This window comes from Pezoporus flaviventris, unplaced genomic scaffold (genome assembly GCF_033815535.1).
Source record: "Pezoporus flaviventris isolate CSIRO_AGI_PZ_B2104156 unplaced genomic scaffold, CSIRO_AGI_Pfla_v1 ptg000057l, whole genome shotgun sequence".
In the NCBI taxonomy this organism is placed as follows: Eukaryota; Metazoa; Chordata; class Aves; order Psittaciformes; family Psittacidae; genus Pezoporus; species Pezoporus flaviventris.
The window spans coordinates 1,595,200-1,620,012 of NW_026892605.1; the positions used below are offsets into that span (position 1 = coordinate 1,595,200).

At 41.7% G+C, this 24,813-nt stretch overlaps 1 long non-coding RNA gene across 1 annotated transcript in view; it reads left to right on the plus strand.

Annotated features, from left to right (window-relative positions):
* Nucleotides 1-24,044, plus strand: part of LOC133277487 (uncharacterized) — a 34,591-nt gene extending 10,547 nt beyond the window's left edge. The window contains exons 2-4 of the long non-coding RNA XR_009746221.1: nt 17,203-17,407; nt 20,011-20,111; nt 23,812-24,044. This is a non-coding gene — a long non-coding RNA (uncharacterized LOC133277487). The remainder of the gene's footprint in view (nt 1-17,202; nt 17,408-20,010; nt 20,112-23,811) is intronic.
* The last annotated feature ends 769 nt before the right edge of the window (nt 24,045-24,813 follow it).

The following is a 24,813-nucleotide window of genomic DNA, read 5'->3' on the forward strand; positions in this document are numbered from 1 at the left end:
GGTATCAGGTTCAAGTGAGGATAAATTTCCAAAGTGCAATAGCACTTTCAGGAGTTTGACTGGAATCCTCACAGGAGACCCCTCCTTTCCTTCCTATTACTTGATTTTGAAAGTATTGATATCTTTATTGTTGGTACTGTCTTGCTAGTAGAGCTATGTCATATTCATGCTGAAATCATACTCATTTTCCCCATGCTACAGAACTCGTGGTTCAAAAAACAAGGAAAAAAAATCCCTCCTGCATCTTATTTACCTGTCCTTGCTTACAGACGTATTTTAATGGACAGGTAGGATAATTTGCTCCCCAAAGCTAAGACCTGGTTTCTAATGTTGATTCAAATGTAGTAGTGAATCGTCTCCAGATTTAAGTTCTTTCCCTTTAAATCAATATATCAATTATTACAAAATTTAAAGTATACCACTCAAGTAGACATTTGTACTTCTTCAAAGGTCTATAAAGTGAACAGAACTTGGCTGTTGTTTCCTAAATGACCTCCTGGATTTTTGCCTAGGATTAAGTGCATCTGATGACGTTGGCCCATCTGTGCTGTGCTTTGCTATTATTTTATTCTGAAAAATGACTGAACAGAAGAAAGCATTATGGTAGTTGCATCTGCCCATTAAAGTGAATGTGTTTAGTCAACACTCAGTGTCATTCAACAATTAGCAGCATCTTATAAGATCACTCTTTGAAGAAAGTACATAATGGGCATTCATAGTTCATTGTTTGTTATGTGATTTCTCAGCCTTTGCTTAGGTTTGGAAGATTCATAGTGGAAGACTTAAAATCAAAAATATACGGACTGTCAAAGTTCTAACTTTATTCTGGCTTGAAAGGACAATTATTTGCCTGACCAGCCTTCACGATCTCTTAGAATAAGGTGTCATAACCTCTGAATTCATATATAGCCTCACTGTAATAAACAGAATATTATATTCCAATTTATCCAGGTTATTTCTGTCTGATGAAATACTTTTCATGTGACCATGCTCTAAAGAGCAGATTTATTTTTTTTAATTCTGATAATTATTTTCTTTATGACTAATAGAAAATAATACCATGCAAACTTCAGCTGTGTAGAACAGACCAGAAATGCAGTCATAGCTTGGCAGAGTCCTGATGCAGACCTCAGAGCAAACTCCTCTAAGTTTTGGTACTGAATTCGTACATGTACACACACGTGAACAATTTCACCTGAACATAACTTATCGATGAGCAGCGCATAACATATATTGTGAAACTGAGGTGACCATAGCTGTGACGAAATGTGCCTAACGTTACTCCCACCCCACTCTATGCAGGATTTGGGCTGCACTGGATTGGGGCAGGAGGAACAGGATGAGTTCCTCTTGCACTGGGGACTGTAACTGCAGGAAATGCTGCCTTCTTTTCTCCCCTTAGCTGCAACCACATCTGCAAAAATTTACCATTCAGCTGATAACTTAGAGCACAAAGTTAGACTTGGGTAAATTCTGCAGTGTCTTCCTCTTCCATCACAGACAGCTTTCCAAATGCCCCCAAGAGTGGGCATCCCTTTACTCTGTGTACTTCTGTGTTACTCTGTGAATTTTTTACTGGATGCTGTCAGGAATAAATTTTAGCCATAAGGCTTTAGCACGTGGCAGTGACTGTCTCTGCCACACTCAGCGTCCCTCCAGTGCAGAACGTGAAAGCTCATTGAGGAAGGCAAAGCAGCCTTAGGAGGAGGAAAGAGGCTTACTATATCTCTGCAAATCAGCTGCCAGTGCGGCTGCCCTGTGGTCGGTCCTCCCTGGGGATCCCCTTCATGTCTGAGAAACTGGTCAATCTCCAACAGTACTGACAACTGTGTTTCTTTGGACTTGTTTGGCTTGGACTACTGGTTGAGGTTTAGTTTTGACTTGTCAGAAGGCTGTATCTGTGATTAATTCTCGTTATGAATGGAAATACCATGGGCTTTTTGCAAATACAGTTTCTGCTTCTGGGTTATTTCTTGTGACAATGATATGAAGCAATCTCTTCCTGGCTGCATACTTCACACTGTAAGTTGCTCTCTTACATTACATTTCAGGCTCAAGATGTTCTTGTCTATTGAATTGTTCTGCCCTTGAGATAGAGCAATATGCCACGTGCGACAAGAGATCATCTTCAGAGGCTCCTGCTCTGGCCAGAACTGACAGTACAAAGATGGCATCTTATCTATACTGATGGTTCTTTATTTGTGCAAAACTGAAAACCACATCTTTTTTCATCAGACTTTACACAAACTTCTGTTCATACTCATCCTCATTTTATCTTCTGTTAAGCAAACCTTCCCTGCTGTATACATTGCTCAGGGGATCTCAGAGATGTGTTTGCAGTTGCACAGGCCCTATTATCTCATGGGTGCCCAAGAGCTGAGAAGATCAGTATTTTAACATGTTGATAATTTTCACATATTTTTGCTTTCCATTTTCATCAATAATTCGTGTTTCCTACTAACAGAAGGGTAAGCAGAATTCACAGTGGACATAAAAGCTCAAGCTTTCTCATGCATAATATATACAAATCCATATACACAATTTATATATACTCTACATATGTATATATCATATAGTGTATAGCATATAAATATATATATAGGTATGGTTTCCATATAATGACTACAAATAAATAATGCATAATGGTGAAACTATTCCAGGTAAAAAAATGCTCCTGAAGTCTCTCAGTGAAGAAAGGCAGAAGCACTTCTTTCCCTGACATGTTTATGTTCCCTACCAGATGGATACTGACCTATGGCAACTGCAAATGGGTTCATAGCACCTTATAATGCTGCATCTGAGAACTGAGCATTTTCAGAAGCCAATAATAATTGCACATCATGATAAGGCAGTCTGACTGGGAGTGATGTCAAGTTATCAGAGGCCCATAAAGCAAAGGTTTTTCATATGGAAGAGGCTGAGCAATGGGCTGAGCAGCTTTGAAATTTGCTCCTGAGTGCCACTCCCCTCCACATGAGATGAGCCATTTGGAGGTTAGATCTGTGATAACTGCCTGAGCCTCCTCTGTAGCAGATAAAGACTTCTAAAAAAAGGTAATTGAAAGCAGCCAACACAAAAATGGCTAAAATACGGGGACGTGAACCCTGTGTCTGAGCCCTTGTGCTTTTTTCACTGTCCCTTCATGTGGTTTCTGTGTTTTCCGCATGTATGTGTCTCTGTTTCCATATTTCTCCTCTTCCTCCCTTTTGCTCTTTCTCATTTGTCTTCATCCTGGCACTTTCCATTTCACTTTCTTCATGCAGTTGCCTTGTGTTCCTTTTCCCAGAAACCGTCATTTTGGTTAGCTGCCCTCTGCCACCAAGACAAGTATCAGATATGTGTCCCTGGCCGGCACCAGTAAAGCTCCACTACAGCTTGTCTTCTCTGTACATAGCTGCACAGTTTTCTCACTATAGGCATATTCATGGGGTCTTCAAAGAGAAGTTGCACACTATATAAGCCCTGAGAGCAATAGGAAAAATGAAGCAATGCAACCAAGATTAATGACTTATGTAATATTGTTGCTCTTTTTGTCTTGAAGAGGCAAACACTATCAATAATTTTTCTCTGTCGAAGCTTGGAAAAGACTCAAAAGCATCCCAAAAATCTCATGAAATGTAGGCAGTATAAATCTATCTGCAAAGAATGGAAAGGAAAGGTCATAAAACCTGTAGCCTGACACCTCAGGGGGATGAGCAAGACATGCAATGCTTCCATTTGATGAAGCATTGCACAAAGTGTTGAGGCATCAACATTTTCACATGAGAGTGTGCTGGAACTTGGAAGGAACCAGAGTGCAAGTCACAGTAGTGTGCATTGGGGATTTGGTTATCTTCTTCAAACTCATCACTCCAAGATGTGTTTTATCCATCTCCCATCCCCAGACTGCTAAGACATTACAAACGCTGCACTCTCTTGTAACAAGCCTGGAAGTTATCTCTGGGTTGCTATAGCAGTGGTGTATCCTAATCAAACCCATTTGCTCTCCTTCATAGTCCCAGTGTAAGTGCACATCACCTAGACATATGCAGAGGCTCTTCACCATTGCCTTCAGTCCTTGAAAAGACAGCAATCCCACTGGATGGGCTCAGTAAAGATTAGGATGGCAATATGAGTCTTACCATGTTCTCTGTTGTTACAGTCATGCAAGATAACACATGTGCCCAAACTCAGAATGCATTTCCATTAGCAAACAAGTCAAAAAGCAGAGGTGCTCAGAGTGCTATGGAAGGTTTGTCCTTGTGCACTGTCCCTCCAAGGCAAGCATCCCTAAGGAAGGAGACACAAGTCCCTGGGAAAATATACAGGGCACACCAGCCCTTCTGCAGAAATCATAGACACATTCCCTCACAAGCACAGGAGTTCCCTGGGACCAGAGGCACCCAGAAGGGGTGGGGGCTGATAACTTCACAACTCTCATGACTTTATCATGAATCTTGTTATAGTCAATGTTTAGTTTTAAGTTCCTGGAGTCACAGTTTCATACTTAGCAATAACATTGTCCTGGGAGCTGATGTTTAGTGGGTTACCCACTATTTCCCTGAGCCTATTCCACTGCTGTGCTTTTCCTTCTACATTTTTCATCTTTCCTGGAGAAATTCTGCCTTTTGTCATATAAAAGTACATATTGCCCAGATGGACCCACCTGACCAGTCAATCCGTTTAGTCTGCAGGAGTGACCTGTTCTTCTCATTATTTACTGCAGCACCCATGTTTGTGGCACCTGCAGATTTCACCAGATTTAAGCACATCTGCTCCTTCAGGCTGTGGGTGAAGCTGCCAAAAGACATTGGCCCAGGTATTATCCCCAAAGGTTTGCCCACAAAGTTTGTTGGATGAGGTTTCAACATTTACCAACACTTTTTAATACCTGATAGTTCATGTAGCTAATATAGATTATGGCCATTTGAATTTTTATATGAATAGCTGTATAGATATATAGCTAATTTGTAATATATTTTTTAACCAATCTGTTGCACAGAAACATGCACAAGCACGAGTTTGTGTTTCTGTGCATGAGGGCATGGCAATACAGCAGCATGGCTTTTCCAACCAGCACTGCCTTGTATCTGGCTGAGCCAGACAGGATGCAACAATAATACCATTATTTGCACCCACTACTGAGACAGACCACTCCAGTTACTTTTATAAGATTACAGTCTCATCAACATGATTACTGTTACAGGAAAGGGAGGTCTAATAACCTTGTTAGCATGTTGACTGGCATTAATTACACTGCCCTGCCTTTCTGGTTGTTTCCCACATCTGATTTCTGGTGTCTGGCCTGTGTCTGTGTATGATTATGTGGGAACTGTAGCTTATATTTAAGATAAATATTTAGTCCTTGTAGTTTCAAGGCAAAAGCTAAAACCCCCAAAGCTAATTAAACCCCCCAGAGTTTATAACTTAGTGTAATCTCATGGCTTTTACATTCTTTTTATGAATTTCTGGAGCCCATTTCCATGAGTGAGCAATAAAGCGTGCATGGGGCTGAACAGTAGGCAAGGCCAGCTAGTGGCTGGGGAACTGGCCTTTTGCCCCAGCAAGGCAGACTGGGGAAGGTCTCTGGACTGTCCTCAGGCCTGGCTGAGGTGCCCCACAGCCTGCTTGGGCAGGTCAAAGCTGAGGAAATAGTTAAGTACATGAACTTCAGTTAAAAACAGCTTGTGGGAACGGTTGCATCCGTATAGTCCTACAGAAGAGAGGAGGGATACAACAGCTCAGCCCTGCTGCTGCCTAGCCCCCATCACCACAGGCAGCACCATCCAGAAGCAATGCCCCCCTAAATGTCTCCCAGCAAACCGCTGCTTGTCAGTGTCTGTTAACTGTGTTCAAGCTGTGTGTGAATCCATGGGTTAGTGAATAAAAAGTGACCTTTCTGTTGATTACCAAGGCGAGAGAATATGCAGTAAATTAACTGAACTGAAAGCTTGTGCCAGAGGAAGAGTGGCTGCCGTTCCTGCAGCAGTGACCAAACAGTGAGCAGGGTCTGTGTACCAGTAGTGGGTGCAATCATGCCAGTGTGCAGGACCTCTTTTAGCTTGCCAACCCCTTGCGCCCTGTGGAGTCATTGTACACCTGTGCCAAAAGCTGAGTTAGGAGGACTGAAAATATCTTACACTGAGCCTCACTGGATGAACACATCAACTCCCCAGATTATATCACATCAGCTGCAGGGAGTGGATTTTGTGACATGTCATATACTACTGCTGCAAATGAAACCCCTGAGAGAGAAGTAAGCATCAGGAAGAAAGGAAAGCGCTTTCTCTGGAGAGACTCCCAGCTTACAGGAGTAAAACACAAGGGCGAATTCACAGGGAAATTTGTTGGGGCTGGAATCTCTTGTTGAGTTGAAATGCGTCAGTTCCTCTTCAAACAAAATGTAGTCTCCAAGTAGTCACTGCAGTAGGTTAATCTTTGTGGTTTTTTCTGTTCAAAACCATAAGCAAGCCTGGACCGCGTATCTTGTGGTACATGGACAGGACAGGACCAATATTATCTAAAGACAAATTAGAAAATAAGATGGAAAGGAGGAAAAAAGAAAAGCTACATGCTCTGCAACAGGCCACTGAGCCACAGTGCAACCAAGCATAGACCTCAGGGGATCTACTATGCAATCCAGTATCTGCTCCCCATTAGCTTGAGGAATTCTTGTACCATGGCGCTTTCTTCTTGAAAGAGAGCACAACTTCTGTAGCAACCCACAAAGAAGTTGGAAAAAATAAATATATTATGGAACTATATAATCCAAAGGGCATAATACAGAAAAAGGCTAATTTTTGCCCATTTAGAAAGCTCAGATATCCCAGAGACTGACTTGCTGTCAGGTTTTTTTCTTCCTGGGATTCATCAGGAAGCTGTTCAGTGGCATAGGCTGTTCAATGGGAACAACCAGAAGCGTTCTGGTGGCCAGTTCCTCAAGTCAAGGAAAACAACTTTCAGGGCACAAGCTTTTGCCACAGAGAGAAACAGTCTTTTCTTCTTCTGCATTGTTTTTAAAGGCAAACCTACAGAATTTTAAAACTAGCTCAAGTCTGATCACCCTTAACATGGGTCCAATCCAAAACAAGAATCTGAGTAATACAGATGCAAATATCTGTGCAACAAAGACCCTGTACAGCTACGAAACTGAACTTTCTGTGGAAAAGACCACAGTGAGAGGACATCCATTTCCCTTCCCACCCCATCTCCATAATTATCTTCAGTATAGAATGTTTTTATATGTTATCTTTCTTGATATTCTATTACAAATCAAGAAGCAAAGAACTTTGCAGTTGCTATTCTCCTTCCACACCAATGAGCTCTGAAAAAGCACCTTGCCTTTTTTTCAAGCTGTAAAGTTAAAAATTAAAATAAAACTAATTCAGGTGAAAACTTTGTGTTGGGAATTATTGAAGATGCAATTTACTGTTGAGACTTACAAATGGAAAGAGAGCTAGGTTTGGTTGTTCTCTTTATCTTACTCATCTAACTTCCCAGCTGGTTTGTGTTGCAAAATAATAGCTAAGTACTGCAAAAGAAGTATGAAAAATTGCCTCTGTGGTCACATGCAATACTTTTAGAGAAATGCAAACACAAAGAGAAGACATATCGGAAGTCTGTACAGGAAATATTTGCTTAAAATAGTGCTCAGCTTCTTCTTTGCCTACAGAATTTGGATATTGCTATATTCCCTATGCTTCCTCAAGCAAGAAGCCACGTGTTTGCAGACATCACTGACCCCAGTGAGCACAAGTTCCATCAGTGGGAAACCAGGGTACGGTTGGGGTGAGTGTAAGATTGCCAAGTTGACGTCAAGGGAAACTAAGGACACACCTCTGCCTTATCTGTAGAGGAAAAAGCAAACCAATAGTCATTATTAGACCACCACATGAAATAGATCTTTCTGTTCAGTCAGCAGAAGCAAAGAAGACTGGTCCCACACACCACTGGCTAGATTTGCTCCTAACTTGCCAGGTATTGCTATTTCTTTTGGCTCCTGACCAGCACATTCAGGGCTTAGAATGTGTGTAAACTCAAGAAAATAAGCAGCTATTTGCCTAATATTGTTGTTACCCACATTGCTGTGTTCTAATTCCATGACATTGAATCTCTCCATTTCTGTTTATGATGTTTCTGCTCTTCAAGGATTTAGACAAACTTCTCAAAGCAAGATTCTTATGTGGAAAAAAAAAATAAAGCCAAAATATCTTCTGACAAATTTTCTAGTTCTGCTTGTTCTGAGCTGAATTGGCTATAGGCATCCTTCAGCTGTACTGTGCACAGTACTGACTCCTTGGTTTTTGCATGGAAAACAATGTTTCTTGCATAGAATAGGACACTCTTGAACTTCAAGGGCTTTTTAATATTACATCTCCATGGATCTACTTCTACCTCTTTCAGCTTGTTGTAATTGACCCTGGCATGGAAGTCCAATCTGATTAATTGCGCTAGGACGTGCAGGAATTGACAGGTATTTTAATGCATATTATTAAAATGGTCCCTGCAACTTCAAAGAAAGTACTTTCAAGAGCTTTACCATGCAGGGTGAATATTTGGGTCCATGGCCCATATGAGAAAGCAGGTGTACAGAGAGGTTGCAGAAGAATAATCTGACCATGGAAATGAGAGAAAGAGCCAAGAATGAGCCTGCATTCTTTGCACCCCAATCCAGTGCACTCTGCAGGGGACCAGGCTCTTCTTTGCATTTACATCCATAAACCAGTGATACTTCTCATACTACCTTGGGAAAATGAACATGTATTTTATTAATACAAGGTTATTGACCAAATGGTAAAGCAAAGTGCTCAGAAGTCAGAGTCATCAAGTAATTGGCCTCTGTGCCAGACACATGTTACAAGAGCATTGAAGTGCCTCATCCCCACTGGGTCCCTGTCCCCATTCAGGTCACAGGAATAACCATTTTAGATGAATGAATGGCTGGTTTATGTCTCACTGCTGATGGTGTGTGACCCTGCGATACAGAGGTGTTCTCAGCACAGTGTCCAACCGCTGCTCTGATGATAGGGTCATTCATTCCCTGATGTGCAGCATCTACTATGGCCTCCTGCAAATCAAACCCAGATGTCTCAGGAAACAGACACCAGAGAAAGAGGAACCTGTAGAGTTTCCACTCTCTGTTAATTGATTTTCCTAGCAATTAAAATGCTGTGACATGAGCAGGGACAGAATGCAGTTCTCCAGGGCAATATTTAAATCACCCTCATCGTGAGGTTATCTCTTCCCTCCTGCACTTCTTGACTTGCCCAGTGAAGCTTTCAGGAGTGCTGGTGCATCTTCTGGGATGGTAGGACCTGGCCCTTTTGGCTCAATTTCCCAACAGGTTTCCTTGCCTGCTAGATATCTCCAGCCATGAAAGGTGCCATCAGAGCTCCTCTCCTTTGGCATCCAGTACTACCTCTCCCTTCATACCTGACCTCTTTACAGAAAAGTTCTCCAAACTCATCTGAACTTCTGTGCCTTTTTCCTTAAACCTCCTGACAGGGAGGGCCTTCACAGTTGTAGGTTTGACCCTTGCAGACAATGGCAGTAAATTCAGTCTTTAAAAAATATTTCCAGTGGCAGCATGCTGTAATTAGAACTACTCAACCACTATTCATCATCTGCACTAAAGAAGGGAGGGGCTATACCACAAAACAGTAGTGCTCAGACACCATCATAACACACAACAAGGGGGCTAAATAACAGTTCTGTTGCTGTTTCTTGGTGTTTGAGTGTTTGACTTTGAAACTTTAATAACCTGCACAGACTTTTTGCTGTATTGCATCCACACACTGAGGTTTTCTGAGCCATGCACAGGAATTTGAAATCTTTCATCCTTCAGAGTGGATGCAAGTTGCTCTGTCTCAGTTATGATCCCTGAGACGAGCCTGACCAACATCCATTAGCAGGAGGACTTCCAAAGCCATCCCTATTTTAAAAATAATCAGTATTTTATACTGCTCACCTATCACCCCATAGTTAGCCAGTCAGAAAGGTTTCATGTGATGCGATCTTGCCAAATCATGTTTTCCTATTGCCTTTAAATGCTGCACTTCCTGCTTCATTCTTCCTGTTGCTGTTGCAGCATCGCTGGTTTTCAGCAGAGATTGGAGTTTCATTGTGCAGGGCACTGCTTTGCCACTGAGGAGGAGAGAGTTTCTGCCACTGCGCACTTATGTCTAAATCAACTGAACAGACGAAGGGGTTCAGAAAGGGTGTACTGCTGCCTCTCTTCAGCAGCAGCAGAAGTGTAAGCACAGACACTACCACAAAACCCCACTGATGTCTATAGTGGAAACAGGTTTGACCCCCAGCTTTCCTCTCACCATTTTACTGTGAAACCATCCTCCCCATCCTTTTATTGTTTGCTCTCACCCTAAAACAATGCTTTGGGGAAGTTTAGTTTGGTTTTTTTTTTCTGTTCCCAAAAATACAGTTGCTATATGCAATTTAAAATTGAGTTTGGAAACAGGCCTGCAGTGTTGCCCTGTTAAAACATCTTTCTTGCATGCTCTGGATTCTTGCTTGCTTGTGCCTGTCACCTTTTATATAAAATGTGCACAACTTTCAAACACGATGTGAAGAGCTCAGCTGCAGCCTCTGCAGAGATTGTTGCAGAGATGAGGCTGACCCTGAGACTGAGCTCTGATTAGTTTGATTGCCTAGAGGCCTTCATCAACCCACAGCGAACAGTCCACAGCAGGGCTTTTTTCCTCTCTAAATAGCAGTTTGAACTCAACAGAACAATAATAATTAGGTTGGAAATAACTATTAGCAAAGAAGCACCATTTTAATTTAGAAAAGCAAAATCTTAAAGGAAAGCTCATAAAATGGTATTTAGTGCATTTACTGTAAAAGATACTAACCTCTCTCCTTTTCCACATGAAAGTTATCTTCAAAAAGACATGATATTCCTCCCAAACAAGGAAGTACATGTTTTTATTGGTGTGGTTATAGCACAGCAGTGGGCTATAACCACACAATTCTATTTTTGAACACAAACATAAATCTGGCCCCTTGTTTTACAAATGTATTATCAAGCTGAGTGGCTTGAAAAGTCATGAAGAGATTCTAATTTGAACACACTAAAAACTTTACTGTCTTTGACCAGGATGTAAAAGGATTATCAGATTATGTATGGATTGACATATGTATGGATTTTATTATGAGTCCCCTTATACATCATGATTTTTATTGTGAAAGTCCCTGTTGCCAAATCTTGTAAATAGATAAAGGTCACAACTTTCATTACAAAGAAATAATAATTTTCTCCCTCTTGCAACAGAGGGAAAAAAAGGCAGAAAACATTCCCATAGTTGCTTTTAATGGTATCTACAGTGTAACTAAAAAAAATCCCATATTGATTTTTCTTTTTTTAAGACACTCTACTGATGTATTGAAAACTGACTCCTGGCTTTAAACCAACTGCAATTGGCAACTCTGGAATCCATTTATGATACAAACGCTCAAAACCAGCGGCAAATCAGAAAAACCTGAAGAAAGTGTTTAGCTTTCCCCAGCTGGTATCTTGAGAAGCTGCAATTCTTGTCTAAGTGCTAATAGGCCCGGAACACATTTGAACTGTTTAACTTGTCTTTGGGATGATTTCCCTTTCTCAACTAGCAAGGTACGGTCCTTGGGGGCTGGGCTCACATCCAGTCTTACTCTCCTCTCCTGTCCAGTGAGTCAGGTACATGGGGAAACATAAATTATTTTCAGGGCTCACTGTGGGCTAAGACAGCTGAAGATCACTGCGCTAAAGATGCTCATGTTCATTCATTGATCCAATCCACATGGTGTTCTGTGTCCAGGGTCAGGAAACATGGCCTGGTTTCTCTCTGCCTCATGTTTACCACAGGCAGAAATAAGCTCTGCAATATGCACCTTTCTTTTGGCTTCTCCTTAACCTTCCCCAGAGAAGCCTATACGAAACATTACCATGTTCTTTTGGGGAACCATTGACACCTCTAACTCTTTCTTTGTGGTAGCATACTGCTTTTGAATGAACCATCCTAACTCTGGTCAGGTCAAAATCCTCATGGTTCACATTTCTTGTTTGCACTGATGAAGTTCAGAAAGATTATGCCCAAGAGTATCGCGCCATTGCCCATACATGTGCACTGTCTACATAGCAACAACTTGCAAAACACAATTGCACTGTTTAAGTGTGTTATGTGATCAGGGCAAGCAGGGATCTGGTCCTGTGTGCTGTTTCTGTACAGTTGTGCTCATCATTTCTGAGATCTGTAGCACCAGAGAATATGATACCATAAGTCTGTAATTTTCAAACTTAAACAATATATTTCATTGGATTGGTGACCAAACTAATTTTTATGACATGTCATTTCAGTAAGGACATTGCTTTATTTCGCAGAAGGGTTTCCCATAGATAATGGTTGTTAGCTGGCTGAGTTGGAATCTGGCAGGATTAAGGAAATCTAAACTGACAGCTGGTTTTGTGCAAGGAAGCATAATGTGGCTGTTGTTACAAGAGGCAGTGTGGGATGTTTGTGCACAAATGCATGACAAGAGGGCTTGCTCTTAGCTGTATATGTAAGTGCAGCATAGCAGTTAAAGCAGCATATCCGGGCTAAATGCCTTGCAGAGAAAACTGTATGTGACTTTTTCATCATGAACATTTTATGGTTATGAATATGGTTATGTTTTTACTTTCCCTGTAGTTGTCAGGAGCAGATGTTTGAATTCTGGTCAAAATAAAAAGGAGCTACATTGCTGATTATCTTAAAAAGAAGCCAAGAGAGCTCACCATGAAAGAGTGAGGATCCATAGCTAGAGGAACAGATTGCTTCCCCACATAACAACCCTGCTCTTATTCACGACTGAAGCAGTGTGTCCTACCAGAAACAGCACCTCAGATGCTCACGTTTCACACCCCAGCTCCTAGGTTTTATTTTCTCTGAACAAACTGCCCAGCAACTGATAAGCACGGACATTTGAACACAAATGCCGTTTCAACGGGACTGCGCAGCTCAGCGCTCAGAGGCACCACTGCCACTTCTGCTGAACTCAACAGGCTCTGAGGCAGCCACCGGCACTGAAGGTGGCTGTCTGGACTTAGAAAGCATTTCTCAAGGTTTTTTTAGTCAGAAGAGATTTTACCAATTGAGCTCACAACAGAAAAATCTTAGATATTTGCTCTATTAGAGCTCTGTGTAAAATCACAAGCTGTGTTTCAGCATGTTTTTTCAAAGGCTTCAAACTTCTGCATCTTTGACAAATACCCCAAAATAATATTTAATTTCCATCAGTGTCAGTGAGGACATAGCTGAGGCCACGATTTATGAAGTGCTCAACACAATGCTAATGACATTCTGGTAACACAGATATGATTGAGGCCTAAACGTATTCATGTGGAACTGATAATTGTCAGCATTGGCTAAAACAAAAATGGGAAAAGTGTTCAGAAGCAATGAAAGCAGAGACAGGTTAAAGGCAAGACAGTGATACAGGCTGAAAGCACAAGAGGTGGTGACTGGCATAAAGCAGGGTACTGCAGAGCAGGGCAGAGGGTAGACAAAACATCAGGTGCTCCTTTGCCCATGAATGCTGTGAACCTACAGTGCACATTGCCCTTAATCTGGCAGGGAGGTCACAGCTATTGGGCTGGGTAAACAAAGGCATTCAGAGCATTTGGGGCAGACTGGAGCTCAGGTGGCCTTAGGGGTTCAGTCTGGACTTCTGCACCTCCCAAGCCCCAGAGCAGACTGCCCCAGAAAGAGAGCTATTCCTCAACATGGAGTGTCAGGAACCCCATGCTGGTCTTCCTGCTGGAGTTCCATGCCGGAGGGCCCCAACGTACTGTTGTAAACCTAAGACAGATGTGCCCACAGAGATGCTGTCCCAGGTGACTTAATCTCAGGACTTCCACATCTGGCCATCCTCAGTAAAGAGGCTGCTTCCAGGATGGGAACATGGGGCTAAATGCATCCCTCCCTGTCCTGCAGCTCCAGCATTGGAGGCATCTTTAACCCCCCTCAGCCATGCCCTGCAACATGGGTTGCAGGATGACATAATTACATGACATGACATGATTCATGAGGCACCTTGCCTGTGAGGTTTTGGATATATGCTGCTGTTTGGGATAGACATATATCACCAAATACTTTCAAATTAACTTATGACATAAACTCATAAATTGACATAAACTCATAAGTTAACATAAACTTAAGAGTAAAGAAAGAAGATTGGAATAAACAACAAAAGTCCAAAAACCTACAGGCAAATCTGTTTGACATAAACTTTGTAGTATCATGCAGGTCCCTCAGAGTTGTATTTTTTTCCTTCACAGTTTGTGGATCCCTGATTTAAAACACAATATACTTGTGTTGAGCTTGCTGGAAAAATATTCTGGTCTTTTTCTGTGGAAATATACCAAGCTGCTGTACTCCTATGTCAGAATAACCTGTTCAACCCCATTAACTCCAGTTAGCATGTAAGCACAATTAAACCAGCTGTTTCACCCGCACATTAAAAAAACAGCTTGTCTTGGTTTTCTTACTAATTTTGACGTAAAAAGTGCATGGATTAATAATATGTGATTATGTTATCTTTTCACTGAAGGAGCAAAACAGCAAATCTTTGACCTTAACATATGACTCTGAATGCAGAAAGTGTGCTAAAAGTTTACTTAAATGATACAACTGCTGAAAAAGTGTAACTGAACTTGTTATTTTCAAAACAGAATCCTACTGATATTTTCACAACTAAGCCTTTGCAAAGCATTTTTGAGCATAGGCCACTTAAAATTGTAGAGCTGCTTCTTGCTTTCTAATGAAATCAAGAAACCATCCAGACTTGCCACAAACGTAAACAAGCACCAGGAATTCATGTGGAAGCTGGAAAGACCCATCATCCAGTTTTGTTTCCTGAATAAACAGGCTTTGTGAGAATCAGGATATAATTTTGGGGATGGCAGCCATTCTCCGCTCCATGGGCCTGACTGAACACATTTTAATGAGAAAATCCCAGTTCACTGGAACTGATTAATTCCACATGTTTTCTTGTTTCCTGCTCATCATGTTCACCTCCATGGTTCCCACCCAGATTTCAGCTGGGAATGGAGACACAGCCTGGGCTCATGTGGCATTCAAAGGCCAATGCTGAACCAGTGCATGGGGTGTCACAGCACCCGACTGCCCCTTGAGACCTGCACAGTGCAGTAGATGCAAGTTGCCCACCAGCTCCAGAGCTGCATGGTGGTGGACCCTGCCCATCCCTGACAGATGCAGGGATGGTTTGAAAGCGTCAAATACGGTTTGAAGTAGGGATGCTTTGAAAGCTCCCTGCTTTCCTCCTGTACCCCTCGGTACACTGTTCCAACAGGCTGGTTCTTGTGATTTTACAAATATCCGCAAGTTTCTAGTTTCTGCAGACTCACCTTTGAATCACTGGGCTCAATTTGCCTCTTGATTGCGAATCCTGCTAGATTTAAATATTTTCTCCCACTGTTGTCAATTACAGACCAGGATCAAGTTCCTTCTCTGTTTTCTCTCAATACACAAAAGCTGACTTTCTAAGGTTATATGGTTGGATTTTAGTCTAAGTGTGAAAAATGTACTTAAAAAACTTCACTCTTGGCTACATTATGAATTTAAAATATGAAAAATGCAGAAAAAATCAGAAACTACTTTTAAAGACTTTTGTTTGCAGCTCAAGCCATTTATTCTATAGAAACCTAGGAAGACAACACAGTTGTTAAAAGGTGCCATGTATTCAGTGTGTGGTGTTGCTGCCCATGGCAGGGGGTTGGAACTAGACAATCTTAAGGTAATTTCCAACCCCAATTATTCTATGATTCTGTGATTCCATATAGTTGGATATCTATTTATTTTATTAACTATTCTACAAGCAGCAGTAAATGTGTACTCAGGAAAACTGCCACAGGAAAAAGAAAGTTCAAAAAATTATTTATTATTTGCCTAAGCATCAGCACAAAAAAATTAAGATCAAGCAATCTTCTAATACTGAAAAGGCTATTTAGATTAGATTGGCTAGTTTTACAGTTCAAAACTGGTCTAAAGTCAGAACAGAAAAAGTTCAGTGATAACTTTTAATTTAACAGGTTTTGGTATTGGAAGGAATATCTTAAACTGTAGGTGGCTTAGGCCAAGGGTGTTCCTTCCGTATTGAAAACAGCTTCCCAGTATATTGTTGTATTTCTTTTAAATGAGTATAACAGTCACTGACTCTGTTCTGTGCACAGCATAGCAAAATGAAGTGAGAGATTTCGCACCAACCAGCTGTCCTGTGTAAAGAAGGAAGTAAAAAATGACTATTCCAATAACATCAACTGAACGGTAGAAATGGGAAGGAAGCAATGGGAAGGAATAAAAGAGCAATAGAATTGGATTTTGATGAATTTAAGTTTAAAGTAGAGACCTGTCTACCTAAAATTCTCAGTGAACGTTCTCAGTACTATCAGCCCAATGAAGCATTATTAGAGGATTTAACCCAAAGCTTTTTGATTCCCTCAAACACCCCAAAGAACGAGGTGGTGGTTTCCCAAAGGTGTTGTCAGAAAAACACAGAACCATAGAATAATGTGACATCCTTCTAGTAACCTACTAACCCTTTTCTAACCTACTGGGTGACACCGAAACAGTCATTTCCTCTCCCTTGTCCAGCAGGGTTGTGGAGGCCCCCCATGGCAGAGATTGCTGCTATTTGTGTGAGCCCAGCTGTGGTCCCCAGGGACCCTGTGACACGGAATGCAGCAGTGACCCCTTCTCACCCCGCAGGAAGGACAGAGCGGTCCCCGAACAGGCAGTAGCCACATCCCTTTGTGCTGTGCTTTCACAGATGAAGTATCTTTCTCTCTTAAATCCCCCTCTTGCACCCGGGTGCCAGCGCAAGGCTGCTGAGCTCTCCCCCGGAGCCTCCCTGCGCCCGGGTGCCACGGGGAGAGGCTGAACTGGGAGGCCCTGACCTCTGCTGGTCAAGAAAGAGCCCATTCCATAAGGTGAAAAAAGGAGGAAAAATGAAAGGGTGTGCTAACCCTGGTGCATTTCTGGCTAAATTCTGGCTGCTTGGCTAATCCCTTCCTACTTTCACAAGGGAATACCGTGTTGGGCACGGAAAGAGCTGCTCGGTGTTTCCATGGGCATCCAGCAGCTCCTGTGGTTGCTCTTCTGTGGATCAATTATTTCAGAAGCATGGTTTGCCAGGATTCATCTTGCAAGGGGTATCCCTTTTCTGTTGCAGGCAAACTTTACATGCTGGGCTGAAATTTTCTATGCTGTGGACCTTACCTCAACCCGGACCATTTTTACTCCTAGAATTCTCATTCTGAAATAAACTATTTTGAATATCCAAAAATAACTGTGCCATGACTGAAATGTTCTCTGGGAAGGTTTAAACTCTGAAGCTCTGGAAAGGCAGGAAAAGTATCACCTGAATTTTTACAGAGGTAAGTCAACAATGCTTTGGCAGGAAGTGTGATTTTTTGTCAAAGCTAGAGACCAGTCAAATCTAGTTTACACATGCTTGATAGCTCCTCACATGTTTCGGCACTTTTTCTACTGAAGATTTTGCCCACTACCATGTGTGTCTAGTCTGAAGCTCTGCAGGATTTTCCTTGTGGTCTTAACCATGGCTTCCTTGGGTAATATCGAGTCTCTAAGTCCCACCCTGGGATCTGGTTGACAAAAATAAGGACTGCATATACAAATTGTCTAAATGAGGGAAGAAGGTTGAAGACAAGTGAGGGGTGACAACACAGAAGGGTCACACTGGGGAGGAACAGTACGTGGTCATGTCCCTTACCCTCCAGGGCCAGAATCAGAACTCCCTACGCTCTCAAAACTCATGGTCAGACTTTGCAAGGCATTTTTGATCATCACTGCTCCTCCAGAACACATAGAGTTACATTAGAAGAACAAGTTAAACATCCAAAGCCTGAGATGCCCAAACAGGCTATGAGACCTTAACTCCCTTTCTCCTCAGGCCCTTCCACAACGCAGGATGCAGTCCTCAGTTACTGATCATATACAGTTTCCCCACAGGACACCTGCCTGGCAGGGCTCAGCTTTAGGGTCATTCTGGAAAAACAGATTTTTCCTCGTCTCTGCTCTAGAGTCAAATCACTTTAGCATAACATCTTCCAGATGGTCTGATATTCAGTGCCTGGCTTGAGACCTTCAGACCCAATTGAAATAAATGCTGAGTATTCACAGCTGTATTGAAATCACTGCTACTTTTAGCACTGTATAAAGCTGAACACGGGAAGAAAGCATATCCTTAGTGCCTCAAAACTGAGGCTCCACAGTAGTGGTCAATCTTCATTCCAGCTTGTGAGTACAACCTTCTTCCTCTTAAGACACTCAGAAAAGACACCTTATTTCTCTAAGGTGGGAAGGGCTGTATTGCTGCAAAATGACAGTGTCTTTGTACTTTATTTAAGAATGGAGATACAGCAAAGTTATCAGATTAGCTTTTAGTTCTGCTACAATATATTATGGATTTGAGCTTAATGAAAAGTAATCTGTGAAAGGATTTTGGTTGATATAAACAAAGGAAAGCACAGTTTGTCCTGATCTCCTTTACACAAAAGAATCCATATCTAATTGATCGGCACTTTTGATGTGGTAGAGGGAGTGAATAGCCAAAAATACACATAAGATATGTGTACTGAGTTTATATTTAAGAAAAGTGTAGTGTAATGAGAATTGTCCATACATAGAGATCAAAGTCAATGCATTGGGCAAAAGGATAAAAGAAATTATTTCTATCATCTTGTGTTCAGCCAAGCCACAAGATGCAAGTGTGCTATTGTGTCACTTTGATTTGAAAGACTTCATTATTAAGAAGTTAATACTCAATAGCAGTAGATACAGGTACAACAAACTGTGCTACTTTCCAAAGTCTACATCCTGCAAAGCTTCTGTACTTGTGTTCCTAAATGCAAACCAATGAATCAAAACCAGACTAAAACCAAGTTCATAAGAATTTTTATAGATTATAATAAGCACCTTCCTGTACAGTAGTGGTACAATGCATATAGAGGCATACAATGAGCATGCATCTGTATGCATTGCAGTGTGCAATGCATGCTCAAATACTATGTCAGAGAAGATAAATACTAAAACATTGTTAAGTATAGACTGATTATATACCCCCAAACTGACAATCTGGCTAAATTTTCTTCCTGGAAAGGCCCCTAGACTTAGAAAAGTGGGTGTTTTCATAATGTGTGGATTGCAGAACACAAGAGCAAATTTTTTCTATGGGGTTTATACAAAACCATATTCAAGAACTTACCTACCTGTGGGAGTGGAGTTACCATGTTTGCATGTACAAATATGCATGCTGTTCACCAAAAAACTGCACTTCTCAAAAATTGAATTAGCAAATGTTCATGCAAAGTCACAACCCATCCAATATTGTCATGAGGAAGTTTGAGATGTCCTGTGTTAATCTCTGCCTTTCATACCTAAAATGTAGCCAATAGTGTCCTTCAAATATGGCACTTAAATTCTAAATAAGGAAGCAGAATTGAGTCCTTGACATTATTTAAATCATAAGAGGCATTGAATGTAGGGAGAAATCTTTATAATATTTTACTGAATATGGATAATGCTTAGAGCCAGTTGAGGGTTATGTGTGACATGATTCCCAGCAATGAAATACCCCTGAGAAAAGGTTATAATTAATCACCAAGTTTTGTTTTACCACCCAGCTAGATTTTTATTTTTTCATGCTGAGAGACTTCAGAAAGGGAAAACAGACCTTGAAAAGACTATGTCAAGACATACTTGCTTAATTTGGCTTTGAATTTGCTCGTGCTTCAAAAATTATTCTGAACATCTGGCTTCTTTGCTCGTCAGAGAGAGCATGTTTTATTGTTTTGACTTTGTGGCAAGAAAAAATGAATGTATTGTAGTCTGCCATACGATGAAAGTCCACTGCGACAGTAACAGTTTGCAAGAACTGAATATGACATCATGTTACTCGTGATATGCCTGTGTGTGCACTTGTCTGTGTTGCCTACAGTAGAAATTGTTTTCCCAACAGACCTGAAACCACACACAGAAACCCCACCACCATGGGCAGTGAGGACTGCAGTACCTGCCTAGCCCCATGATGGCCAATTCAACCCAGACAGGGACTTACAGGTAGGAAGAGTGATTTGGCCAGATAAGAAATAGTTCTTTTCTCTAGTGATGCTCAAAAAAGCTTAAAGATCAGAGTGATCAAGACTTTGCTTCATGAGATATCAGCCTCTGCTCCATTCCTATCCAAACAGTCATCCTCAGGTTTGGCTCCCTTGACTTCCTCCCCATAGTCATTTGTTGAGGAGAGGGACAATTTTGAAGCCCCGTGGAGACTTTCAGTCTGTTCAACTGGCCAACAGTTCACCTCCTTGTATGCAGAGAGATCAGAGACTTCTCTGTGCTCCTTTCATATTCCTCAGAGATGTTTCCATCACAGTCACTCATGCCTGCTGCCAAACACATTCTAGCAGCAGGTTTCAAGGCTGTGCTCATAGCACCTGCCCCACTGATGTGGACAGCAGGATGTCTAGGATGAAGAGAAGCCAAGCAGAGACAGAGGAGGGATTAATGGCAGAGCAGGGCTGGCAACTGGCACTGTCTGCAAAAGGCACTGTCTCAAGAAGGACCTTCTTGTGAGACCACACAAGAAGGTCCCTGTAGAGCTGTCATTGCAATGGTCTCATCTCTTCCATGCTGTTCCTGCTTGGGTCCAATTTTCATAAGTCATAGAACGGTTTGGGTTGGAGGAGACACTAAAGCTCATCCAGTTCCAATCCCCTGCCATGGGCAGGGACACCTTCCACTAGACCAGCTTGCTCCAAGCCCCATCTAACCTGGCCTTGAACACTGCCGGGGATGGGGCAGCCACAGCTTCTCTGGGGACCCTGTGCCAGGGCCTCAGCACCCTCACAGAAAACTTTTTTTTTTTTCCTGTTTTTAATAGTTTTAGGGTTTTTACACTTTTGGGAAAGGGGGGTTAATTACATTTTAAATCCTGATTTTCACATGGTCTTTTCCATGCAATTTAGTTCCATATATATGCGTAGGTAGATGCTAGCACACATTCAGTGTGCCTCACTTCTGCATGGGTTATTCATAAGAAACACTCGTGATCTTCAGTATTACGTACCCAATGCAAGGATCATGAAACCTGCAAATGACAGTGGGAAGGAGGGAATTCCCTCTTCTAGGACTCCTGAGCTCCCCCAACCAAAGTGACTGTCTCTGAAGCAAGCTGACTTCCCAAACGCGTGCTGACTAAAAGTGCCACTGATAGGAACAAAAGCTACACTGTTACCGTGTGCCAAATGTGTCAGGGAGGCCAGGGGCAAGCTGGGCTGTGTGAATGGCAGCCCTCCCTCGCAGCTCCTGGCACTCGCATGGGGCTCCCTCCATCCCCACCCACAACCGGAGACTGCCGGCAGCCTCCACAGTGAGTATGCCCTGTCAAGAACACGCTCCATGCAGCCAAAGGCTAGTGCTGGTTTCCAGAAGCCCATGGAGGAGCCATTTACAACCTGTTTTTCCCCTACTGTAAGCGTCAGCTGCACAAGTCTTGACAGTTGACCTGGGTGGATCTCAGTAGACCTAAGTAACTTCCTCCATCAATCTCTGCTAACAATAGGCCTCTGTAAAGCCATATAAAGCACAGAACGGGTACTGCAGCATGCTAGTATGCTATTATTAAGGATTAGCACACTGAGAAAATGTTTTATGCACCAAACCACTGCAATGTCTGGGACAAGACCAACATCCCCTTTTACCCATTCAAAGCAATTCTGTTCTTCACATGCAATCTCTACCTCCTCCTTTTTTTTCCACACAAAACTTGGTCACTGGAGGCAGGCAGGAAGTGCAGTCAATATAAGCATAATTAAATATATTTGCTAATGATCTTTACTCCAGCCCTTGAAATATTCCTAAAGTAAAGATTTAGCCTTGCTGGATTTAGGATGTAGCAAAATTTTAAATGGGCACATGTTCTTCTGGGATAAACTAGTGTGAAAGAAGTTACATGAGATAGTATCAGTTGAAATTCAGTTCTAAACTTTACTCTTCTGAGGTTTTCCAAACAATAAAATCAGATGAAGTCTTGAATACTGATAAGAATGTCTGTGAGACCAGACAAGAAAGAACACCACTGGTTTTGCAGTCTTGTAAAAACTCTGGTTAAGTTATCAGATTTTAGTCAAACAATGAGTTTTGAGTTATTCACAATGGCAACTCAGAGGCTGAATCTATTTTTATATGGTTGCATTTCAAACTTCACTCTGTTTTTAAATCAAAGAGGAGACCTAAACTATTTCCAGACATTTCTCTGATTAGTTTCTCAGCAACAACATCTAACTGTATTAACACAGCTGTCAGAAGGGGCTTGCTTAATAAAATGTACCCTTTGTCCAGTGGAAGAAAAGAAAATTTTATTAGTTTGTTGACCAGGGTATTTCTACAGATTCAATCTGCTTCCCTGGTTTATGTCGTTGCTCAGATCTGACTCTTGTCACTTTAGCATTTGTCTAGTTTAATTTCTTTAATATAAGTATCTAAAGTGATTATGGAGAGATACTAAACTGGAAGCATATATGAAAGATCTTATTAAACAGCATTCCTGCATTATCTAAAACAGATGTAGCATTGTAAAACAAAAAAAGTATTTATTAAGACTCCAAAGCTGTCTTTGTCCATCTGCATAAATTGGCAGGTTGCATGAAGACCTTTTTGTTATTTATAAATAGAGTTATGCCCAAAATATAACTGCACAACCAAACAACCTCCAATTTAGAAATGATTAAAAACCTGGGTTGTGATATCCATCTTGCAGCTAAAGCCTGTCATTATTATCAGAGATTTTACTGCTTGCTTCTTCCAGTTCTTGTTGTTATTTTTTCTTACAAGCCAGCCTCCATTTAACCCTGACTCATTCATGTCATCAGCATCTTGCATATGTTATATCAGATAAATGTAGACATCCTCATCAGCCTATGAAATACATATGCTCAAAGGACCCTAAGGCTAATCCATTAGCCCTTACCTCCTCAGAACAAGACGGGTCCTACACTGTTTTCTGCTTATAAAATACAATATACTGATCATTATACCTTATTGGTTTCAGCAACTACCCTGCCAGAAGACATCAAATGACCCTGTGCTTTCTCCTGCTTGGCTGTTGTCCAATACCTCCAGAATACCACAAGGTCTTCACTGAAATTTGTAAGACAAAATTCCTCTGGGTGAACCCTGCACCTCAGTACTTTTGAATCAGATAGATGCATTGACTTCAGATCTGTTACCCCTGCTAAGCCCCAGAGCAGCAGCCCTACACAGAAGCACATAATAAAGCACACATAAAAACACACCAAAACCACATCCAAATCTTACAGAGTTCATCAGGTCTGTGAGCATGTGCCTGTCTGCCCCAGTTCTGCATCCACTACCTCTCCAGGCCTGAGAAAGCCATTCCATTTCTATGCAGTTGTCTCAAAACAGGTACTTAAGAACCCAATGTAGGGCCAAAGGTAAGAATTTTTACCAGTTTTCAGAAACTGCAGAATTAAAAGGGATGTAGCCCAGTTTGATCAAGATTTCCTATACTTGCAGCTAAAACTCTTCTTTCCACTTGCTGAGTGATTTGTAAAAATTTAGGGCCTCAACCCCAGGATCCAGTGTGGCACTTCTGCTCAAGATGGATACAACTCATAAGCTTCTTCTAGCATCTGATGCCAGCACCCAGAAAACTTATCTAGTGTTGGTAAAAAACTGAGGTTGCTATCACTGCCACGCTTCAGAACTGTTCTGTGCTTTACAACTGTATTTTCTCAAGCAATATGAGGAAATGACTGAAAGCACCATTCAGTGACTGCGAGCTGCCTGTGGTGAAACCCTTTCTCCATGGTAAATGCAAGGGGGCTTCTACCTGTTCCACTGTGAACCACAACTGCCTCAGCTCCCCACATTTGCAGGAGGATGAGACCACTCACGTGCACCTTCCCTGTCAGGAAGTGGAGACCTATGAACCTGTGGTAATTTATTTGTGTGTTGAAGCCTGAAAGACTATTTCTTGAGCACATACTTGCAGTTTATAAAAGACTCTGTGAGGTAGCCACTGGCATGTAGCTCTGCAGGGAAAGAAAGTGAAAAAACAAAGTGGTAGTGTTTCCTATAGCCATGTAGTAGCACAGATATCCCTAGCTCCCTTAAGTTAGATAACATTGAAAAGAAGGTAAATAGCAACACTCTCTTTCTACTTGATTTCAGGGCATTACCATGATTAGATACTTAGTCTCTGTTTATTTCTTAATTACTTAGGTGTCTTCTAATTATAAAGCAGAGGCTCCACAGTTGTTTCTGCATTCATCGACAAAAGCAAAAGGAGATGGGTGCTCTACCTGCATAGGAAGGGCTTGAATAGCAAAACGCCATGCTTATCAGAAACCCCTGATTTTTGTCTTCCGAGCTCCAGCTAAAACCACTTGAGTTTCACCATAGTCAGAGAGCAGAGTGTGACACTGTGCCATTTACATTCTGTTTGCCTCTCTCCCATAGGAAAAAAAAAAAAGCTATAGTGAAGTTTCCACAACAACTGGTGTTTAACAGCTGGCAGCAGGCAGGTGGCGTGACTTACTGGTGGCTCGAGATGTCTCTGCTTAACACAGAACAGCACAGGCAGTCCTCGCCCACAGGAATCACTGCTGTTAATGACCCAATTCATTAACTGGTAAAGCCGCACATCAACAGTCCCCGTTGGTGGGAATGGGACTGGCTCTGGCACTTCTGCTCAAGATGGACATAACTCATAAGCTTCTTCTAGAATCTGATGCCAGCC